Below are 10,030 nucleotides of genomic sequence, written 5' to 3' on the forward strand. Positions count from 1 at the left end.
ATTGTGGGAACTTGGGTTGATGAGAAAGTGTTGAGTTTTATTGACAAGATATTGGAAATTTGGGTGCTTACTCATGTGAAACCAGAAAAAAAACCATATGCATTGAAATGTTATGTTTGCTTTTATGTTTCTAAAAAAATAAATAAATAAATAAATAAATAAAATAAAGTAAAATAAATTTATAAATAAATAAATAAATAAATAAGGGATAAAATTACCCCAAAGTTAAGTTCAATAAAAAGATCAGTGCATATATGATAAAATAGAAGAAAACTCTTATACATGAGTAGGTGAATTATACAAAAGTGAAATTTTGGGTAGCTAGGCATGATTTTAGAATTATATAGAGTGTGTGTGTGTTAGGTGAGAGCTTAGGTTAGTCAAAGATTCATATTATAGCTCACTTGGCCATACATATATCCTCACCCTTACCTTAGCCCCATTACAACCTTGAAAAGACCTCATGATGTTTGCATTGGTATACTAAATATTTGTTGATTGGTTAGATGAAGAACAAAGTTTTAGAAAGCATGACTAGAGAAGAGTAGAGTGGATTAACCCTAGACACTTGAGCGATTAGAGGGCATATACACTACCAGTGAGGGTTCAATGCTTGATTCTATGTTCCCGGCTTTCATGAGCTATCTTCTTACAAGTTTACTTATCTTTTATTGTGTGATTTGAATTAGTGGAATCTAATTTATGTTTGTCTTGGAGAACTTGTTTACTTTTAACCAAGTAGATAGAAACATCTTAGCATATAGTTGCTACATAGGTTGCATCTCAAGAGTCTTACTTTTCCCCCATTCATTCCTTTTGCTAATGTTTAAGTGTGTGGAGATTGATAAACCACTATTTTATGGTTTATCTTGTGCTAAATTGAGTGATTTTTATCAAGTCTTTGCACACTTATTCACACAATTTGCATGATTTTACAATTCCTTCCCAATTTTGTTCTATGGTTGAAAACTTGCTTCCTAAGCCTTTAAGTTGTGTATTTTAATTCTCCTTTATACCATTTGATGACGTGATCTGTGTGCTAAGTGTTTTCAGGCTTTATAGGGCAGGAATGGCTTAGAGGATGGAAATGAAGCTTGCAAAAAATGGAAGGAACACAAGAAACAAAGGAGCTGACCAGCGAGGAACGACGCACGCGCGTACCTGACGCGTGCGCGTACCTGACGCGTACACGTGACATGCGAAGAAGACCATCGACGCGTACGCGTGACGTGCGCTACGTGCAGAAATCGCAGAAGACGCTGGGGGCGATTTTGGGCTGAGTTTGGACCCAGTTTTCGGCCTAGAAACATAGACTAGAGCCAGGGGAGAAGCAGAGACTCAACACACATTCACATTTACACAATTGTTAGTTTTAGTTTTGAATCTGATAGAGAAAATACTACTTCCTCTAGGTTTCTTCACATTCATAGTTTTAGAGTTTTATGCTTTTGATTTGGATATTGAGAAGAGTTACTACCTCCGTTGAAGTTTCTATCATCCTAGTTTGTTTCCTTATTTACTTACTCTTTTAATCACTCATTTACCCTGTTCAGATTTACATATGGATGTCTTTGATTTTGGAATTTGTTAATTCACATAATTATTTTTACCTTTAATTAATTTTTTTCTATTATTTATTTGAATTTCCATGTCTTCTTTTCTTCCCCTTTTATCGTTTATAAAAATGGCATTCATGTCAATGGAGTAGACTCCCAACTTGACTTGGGAGTTGATTAGAAGGAGACCCTTGAGTTGGAATACTCAAGTGTTAATTAGAAATTAGAAGTTGTTGGCTGGCTCTCTATTCACTAACGCTAATCCTTCCATAGGAGAGGATTAGGACTTGTGAATTGGGGCTGGTTCAGTTACTTGACTTTTCTTTATTCGGTAAAGGATAACTAAGTAGAAACAACAACCTATTACCATTATACTTGGGAAAATTCAACAAGGATAGAACTTCTAGTTAATCTTCTCCCAGTCAAGGCTTTTTACTTTAATTATATAAAATCTCTCATTAATTTTCATTGCTTTAATTAATAATTATTTTAATTTCCCATTTTCCAACTCTAAAACTTCTCGGAAAATTCCTGACCAATAAGTAGCACTCTTTTGTCAATTCGTTGGGACGACCTGGGAATTCTACTCCCAGTAATTTATTCTCAATTTGTGACAATTCTTTCTAAATTGATAAGCAAAGTTTTCGTCAGTTAAGAACTGTACTTGCAACGCTATTCTTATTATAAATTCTTAATCGGCAATTTTCTGCCCGTCAATCACACTTTGCTCTTTAAAGTGAAATTCAAACTTTAGAGGATCCAAATTCTAATTGCTCATTAATCATGTAATTTAAATTAGTTAACACTATTTTAATCATATGGAGGAGGAAAATCAAAAGAAGAAGATGAAGTAGATTACTGTGAATTGATATAGATGGCAGAACCAAATCATACAAGCTTAGTTAGAGGCAGCAACAATAGCTTCGCAGTAGCTAGAGAACCAGATTGAATCCGCAAATTGAAGCCAAAGAACCGAATCTCAAAAGTTTTACCAGAGAGAGCAACAATGGCGTTGCTTGCGACAGCGAGGAGATGAACGGTTTTGAAGAGAAAGAAAACCCTTAGATCGAAGAAAAAAAATTAGATCGCAGAAGCTCCACTGAAGGCAACATCAACAATGTTGCTTACGGCGGTGAGGAGATGAACAGCGACGAGCAGATGAACAGCAATGAGTAAATGAATGGTGACGATAAAACCTCAAATCGAAGCCAAAGAAGAAGATCTAGAACCTCAAACAAAGGTGGCAACAACGATAACGTTGCTTACGGCAGCTTAGAGCTAAGCAGTGGCGAGCAAATAAATGGCGGTGGAGATGAACGGTGGCAATAAAACCTCAAATCAAAGCTAGAGAAGAAGATCTAGAACCTCCGCCAATGGCAACAATAATGATAACGTTGCTCACGACAACTTGGAGCTGAGCGGTGACGAGAAGATGAACGACAGCGGGAAACTAGGGTTAGGTTCGTCACATTCACACATTACACTCATTCTCTCATTCGCAACATTACTCTGATTCTCATCGTCTCTGTGCACAACAACATCACCTCTAAGTTTTAGATTTTTGTTTTTTTAAAATAAAGGATGACCAAAGATAATGGCGATTTCAAACCACCGCATTCTCCAAAAACCACCACAAATCACCTAAATAACATAGCAGACTCTCATTCTTGCCAAAATTAACAAAAAATATGGCAGTTACATAAAACCGCCATAATATAAGCGTCATCTTAACCAACATTTTTGTAGTGTCATAAAAACTCCCATTCTTTAAAAGTTAGAGAACATCAGAAGCTTACGGTCCTCTAAATTTGTATGTCTAAACTGAAAAGGTGAAAGAAAAATAAAGATTGGATGTCACTTATTTTAAAAAAGTAAACACCTAACCTAATCCTTCTCCATTTTCACATAGGAGAAGGCAACTTCTGTCCAAAAAAGACAGACATTTTGGCCGTCAATTTTTTCATTTTGGGACAAGACGATCCCTCGGTTAAAAAATCTGTTAAATAGTAACGAAAGTTAGTTTTGTAGGGAATTTTATTTGTAATTTCTATGAATTTTAAACTCCCACAAATTATTAATAAGTTTATTTTTGAAAAATTTCTTCACTGATGGTGATTAAATGGAGAAAGACTATTACTGAAAATGATGTCTCAAGAAAAAAGTAATTGCAGTATGAATACTTTTTAAAAGAAAAAAATAATATCGAATAAGAAACGAAATAAAAGAACATTAATATTGATAATATTGGTATTGATGATGATGACGGTAGACGAGATAAGAATAATGATAAAATATAGTTACACAATAAAAATAGTAGAGATAGAAGTGATAATAATGAAGATGAAAAAAGTGATAGTAGTAATGGTCATAATTAGTTATATTGTTACAAAAAATTGTAAGAATTTAAAATCCACACAAAATATAAATAAAATTATCAAAAAAATAATTACCATTACTATTTAATAAATATTTTAACAGAGAAGTCATATTATTTTAAAATAAAATATTCTAAAATAAAAAATTAAAAGTCAAAATATTTTTTTAAATAATTTTTTTTAAATAAAATTCATTTTATCCTCCATAAAAATGAATAGAATTAAAATTTTTGCTCTATTTTAAAGTCGTTTTAGAAGGCACAAAAAAAAAAGTCGTTTTAGAAACATCCATTTGAATTTTGAACTATATACTTATAAATTTAAAAGACTGAACGAATTTAAAATGTTGAAAGGGACCAGGGTTATTATGATTATTGTGTGGAATATAATAAGCGATAAACGATAGTGATCAAGTGCTCTGACTTTTTTGCAGACACGTGCAACAGGTTGAGAAAAGCCAGAAAACCTATGGTATGGGTTCTTCTAGTAATCTGATTTTGATTTTGACGTTAATAATCACATATTCTATCTATATGTATTAGATATGTTAGATATTTATATTTCAATAAAATTATAGTGATATATAACGTAGTTGATAATTAAATTAATATAATATAACTGGGTACCCCTATATATATCACTTCGCCTATAAACTAAGTCAGCCAAAAAAAAAGTCCACACCCTTGTTTGCGGCTAAACTATTTAGTTTCCACCTTGTATATGATGTGAACAGAGAAATTAGTGTGTCTCATTTGGGTGGTTACCGCCTTGGCAGTTGGCACTTTATGGTTGCCGACTTAAACTTTCAACTTTGGAAAAATATTTTTTAATTAATTGTGTAATTTTCTTTTTACAACTTACATGATATTATAAACATAAATACGGGTGGTTCACTTCTGGCCTAAGTAATATATATATATAGCCATAATTGAAGGAAGCTTACAAGATTATTCATTAACATGGACATGAAGTCCGTAGTATTTGCTTTGTTCCTAGTCATTTATCTTCTCCAGGTAAGATAAGCTTCTTGATTATTTGGTTAATATCCTTTTACTTTAATTTCAATCTTCTATGTTTTTTTTTTTCCTTAAATTCTTAGAAGGTTTTCTGTTTTGTGTTGGGATAGGATGCTAACATGATATGTGCAAGAAAGGAGTTAGGTGAATATTGGAAAAACATGATGATGGAGCAACCTATGCCAGAATCAATTAAAGAGCTTATTGAGGATAGAGGAGGACTAGTCTTATCAGAATCAGATGGTGGGAAGAACCGTTTTACTAGAGACTTTGATATAAAGCCTAATGTCATATTATATCACACTGCTACTCACCATAACCATGAACCTCAGTTTATGATGATACAGGATCAAATGGTTGAACAAATAAAGTCAACAAACGATGAAAAAGGGTTGAATTGAAGATCCTACCTTATATGCTAATCATAGAGACAGAGAATACATACACACACACATACATCTAGATGTACAATATGTTTGATTCATCAGACATTTATTAGTTAGTTTAGTAGTTATTATACCTATATGTTTTTATATTTCTTTGGTTATCTCTACTTTGCTTTGCTGCATTCATTTTTGGTTCCTGTAGGATTTTGAACAGAGAAACATACATGTATGTTGATCACTTCAATAAGTTAGTTGTTAATCGTGATATATTAACATTTTAGCTTTTATTTCTCAGAATCTCCGGAAATTGAAAGACATATGCTCTTTGTTTAATTGGCTTAGCTTCTTTTAGATTCAAAGTTTGAAGAATTGTGGAAGGTGACATTAGACCAAAATCCAAAAGCCATATTCAGTATAAATATGTATTTTGTGAGGGTGAAAATGAGGGACATAATCACTATATTGCTCTTTGGTTATTATTTCTTATTCCTTCCTCCGTGCATATATTATATGTAGTTAAACGTGTTTAGTTCTTATATATAATATTCGAGGAGTGTTATAGGAAAGCAGGTTTTGTGATTTGTAATAATCAATTAGTTATTATTGGTATTTTTAATAGTATAAAATTATATCTTATGGTATGAAATTATTTTTTTTTATGGTTAAATTTTGGCCAAATTTTAATAAAAGTATCAATCCTTAAACTTTGTCATAATATTTTGAGTATATACCCATTTTGGTCCTCAAAGAATTTCAAACTGGACACTTTATTCCCCAACTAAAATTAATTACTCGATTGGTCCCTAACAATTAACTCTGTCAGTCACTTAGGTCCTTTACTCCGTTAATTCTAACGGAATACAAAATAGTCCCTAACAATTCTAACAAGAGACAAAATGGTCCCTGATCTCCTCCATTCGGAAGCGACATTGTTCTCTCCCAATTTCCATCATATCTTGCATAACACTAACAGTTTAACACTGTAACTTCAAACTATACAATGCACACTCTATAAATTTAATGTTCACAAGAAAAAAAAATCCTCAACTTGTTCTCAACCAATTCATACTCAGGAAACTAATGCCTATGTCTCTCAACTAGTCGTCGTCTTCGATGGATCCCATGAATCTAGACAGCAAGTCTGATTTGTTAAGACTCGTCATCGTCGTTGCCATCTCCCTCCTCCTCTGTCCTAACATCTCCATGACCACATTGTCCACCACTCCGATCGCTTCCTTCAGCTTCTTCTCCAATCCACTGTTCAGTAATCGCTTCAGTTTTCATATGAGCGGCAACGGCGATATTGCTCGTTGTAATAGCTTGGATGTGAAGTCGAAACTGTCTGCCAACTTGGACTCCGGAAAAGAAGGAATGAAACACTCGGTGTCTATTTCAAATGAGAATTTGTATATGATGTCGAAGGAGAATCTTCTCACAATGTCCTAATGTCCAACAATCTATATTGCTTGCCGGAGAGTGGAGAAAGGCGTGGCCTTGGAGTAGTTGTGGAACTTGGTCTTGAAGATGTCGTGGACGTTGTCAGGGTTGGAGGTGATGTTATCAAAGACGTGGAAGTGGATACTTTTGATGGGTGAAGTGCAGAGAAGGTGGATGTACCAGTCACAAAGATTTAGAAAGTGTGTGGTCCATGACATGTTGAGGTAGGTGCGATACATGTGACAATTACACCATGGCTTAATTTTGGAGCTAAAGAGGAGGAAGGAAAAGATGGAAAAGAAGACTGTGAAGGTGAAGAAGGAGAGTATGAATGTTAGGGTTATGCGAGATATGATAAAAATTGGAGAAGAACATTGTCGTTTTCGAATAAAGGGGTCAGAGATCCTTTTGTCCCTTGTTAGAGTTGTCAGGGATCATTGTGTTTCATGTTAGAGTTTTCACGGACCATTTTGTCTTCCGTTAATGTTGACAGAGTCAAGGACTTAAGTGACTGACGGAATTAATTATTAGGGACCAATCGAGTAATTAATTTTAGTTGAAGACTAAAATATCTAGTTTGAAATTTGTTGAGGACCAAAATGAATATACACTCTAATATTTTGGATCATGGGTTTTTTTTGTCAGGGAAATGTTTTTCGTAGTTATAGGAGTATAGCTTTCGCCGTGAGACGGAGACCAACTGTTTTTTTCTAGTATCAATTTTTTCTAATAAGAATCGCTTCATAATAAATGACTCAAATAAAAATGGTCTTTTTTTATTTTTCATTTTTGGTCATGCTTTTTTTTTTTTTTTTGTCTTTGGTAGGATTCTTTTTCCCCTTTCTTTTCTTTTTGGGGCTCGGAGGTGCTCTAAAAAACACGGAAAACAAATTACGAAGGCACTTGAGACAGTCCAAGAGTTTTTTTTTCTCCTCCTAAAATGGGAGTGAAGTTTTATTTTTTTTTTTTTAACGATCTTTGGTCAACACATAAAGTCTTAACTAGGCCGAGCCTTTGGTCGTGCATCTCGTGCTTGATTAAATATTTGTTAAAAGACTATTCCCATAAAAAATTGTTAAAGAAAACTAATTTAAACAGGCTAAATAATAAGTTCTCTTTTGTTTAAAGAGAGTACGATAAAAATAATTAAAAAAATATTTTGTTATAAATAATAAATAATTTTTATATTTGTCAAACTGCTTGTACGTTTGATCGAAATTTTTTTAAAAATATTTGGATAATTATTTTAAAGGTACACAAAAAATAAATAAAAATTCGATCACTATTATTTTTTATTTTTGGGATACTAACAAAAATAAATTGCATAAAAATCTACTTGGTTTAAAATTACTAAATTTTAAGTATGAAATATCTTATTTTTCTAATTATGTTTAAAAAACATCAAAATTCAGTTTCTAATATATTTCTTGTTCATACCCTGACTCAACAACTAAAGCCAAATCCAATAAAGATAAAACACCCAATCTATAAAGGAGGTTTTCAATCCCGTACCCAACCTCTTGAAAGAGGTTGGACACTGCAAAAGAGTTCAAGCTCTATTTGCTCAAGTAAGTGAACTACCTTTGAGAATCTCTCTTACTATCTCTATCTCTATTAAAAGATAGATGATAACGAACTCCCATGATAAAGTGAACAATTATCCATCAATAAAGATTGAACTACTCCAACAAAGGTGGTTATTGACTCTACTATAAATACACTGACACCCCTCAGGTATACTCACGTTCTGATCTTCTAAAAGCCTTCCTAAAGCCTTTACTAACTTAAGCATCGGAGTCTCTTGCAGGTACTACCTCCCACCTCCTCCCGAGGAACTCAGACAGACGACACCTCGGCGTCAACAAGTTGGACGCAGTGATAGGGATGGCAACGGGTCCCATGGGGGCGGGGACATGCCCCCCACCCCCATTACCTGTCTCCGTCCCCGCCCCGTCTCTGTTACGGGTAACGGGGACCCCGTATCCGCCGGGAACTTGGGTATCCGCAGATATCCGTAGATTTTTAAAATAAAATCGAAAAATTGAAAAAAATTGAAAAAAAAAACTTAATTGTCATTACAAACATCATTTTCAGTCTTTAAAAGACTTAAATAACAATTAGGAACAAACATAGTCTCCATTCAAACAACTAAGCATTCATAACATAACTAAACATATTTATCACATTTTAAAAAAAGTCTTTCATCATGCATGGTAGATTCCAATTTGTTTAACTCCTACATCAAAAAGAAGAAAACAATTAAAAGTTAAAATCATATAATAAATCAACAATAATATCCCAAGAATCACATAAAATTCCAAGAATCACCAAAATAAAATCCCAACAATCACAGAAAATTCCAAAAATCACAGAAATAAAATAGCAGCAATCATAGAAAATCCCAGGAATCAAGAAATAAAATCCCAGAAATCAGAATCACAAATCACATAAATAGAATCACATAAATAAGAAAATCATAGAAAATATAGAAATAGAATAGCAGAAATAACAAAAATCGCATAAATTAGTTAAATAGAATCTCAGAAATCACAGAAAACTCCAAGAATCACATAAATAAATTAGCAGAAATCACAGAAAATTCCAAGAATCAGGAAATAAAATGAAAAAAATCAGAAATCACATAAATAGAATAATAGAAATCAGAAAATCACAAGAATCACATAACTCAGAGAAATAAAATCTCAAAAATCACATAAAATTTCAAAAATCACATAAATAAAAGAAGCATAAATCACAAAAAGTCCAAGGAATCAATAAATCAGAGGCTGACTTACCGACGAAGAGGCTCTAACGCGGTGGAGACGGCGACGCTTCTGCCTCGGCTGGGTCTGGCGGCGACGAATTCTGTTCGGTTGGGTGGGGATAGCGACGACGACTTCTCTTCGGCTAGGTGAGGCGGCAACGACGACACTGTCTTTGGTTGAATGTCAGGCAGCGAGGACGACGCTCTCTTCGACTGAGAACAGGCGTGCTGAGCGGTGAGGAGAGGAGGTTGCGGAAGGTGGTGGTGAGGAGGTAGGAGGTGGCGACGGTGGTGGTGACTGGTGAGAGGAGAGGGTTCGAATTTCAGAGGGTAGAAGAGAGAACAGTGAGAGAGACGGCGGAATTTAGGGATTAGGGTTTTGAAATTCTGAAACTCATATATATATCACATGGGTATTTAAGTAATTTTATATATATGGGGATTAAACGGGTCCCCACGGGACAGGGACCTCTATCCCTGCCTCCGCCCCGTATAA

The 10,030-nt window shown here is 34.1% G+C and overlaps 1 non-coding gene across 1 annotated transcript; it reads left to right on the forward strand.

Moving 5' to 3' along the window:
- The first annotated feature begins 4,538 nt into the window (after nucleotides 1-4,538).
- Nucleotides 4,539-5,666, forward strand: LOC112766783 (uncharacterized). The gene is made up of 2 exons (XR_011875264.1): nucleotides 4,539-4,944; nucleotides 5,058-5,666. It is a non-coding gene; the product is annotated as an uncharacterized protein (transcript).
- Nucleotides 5,667-10,030: the final 4,364 nt, after the last annotated feature.

The sequence above is a fragment of the Arachis hypogaea genome, chromosome 17 (genome assembly GCF_003086295.3).
Source record: "Arachis hypogaea cultivar Tifrunner chromosome 17, arahy.Tifrunner.gnm2.J5K5, whole genome shotgun sequence".
NCBI lineage: Eukaryota > Viridiplantae > Streptophyta > Magnoliopsida > Fabales > Fabaceae > Arachis > Arachis hypogaea.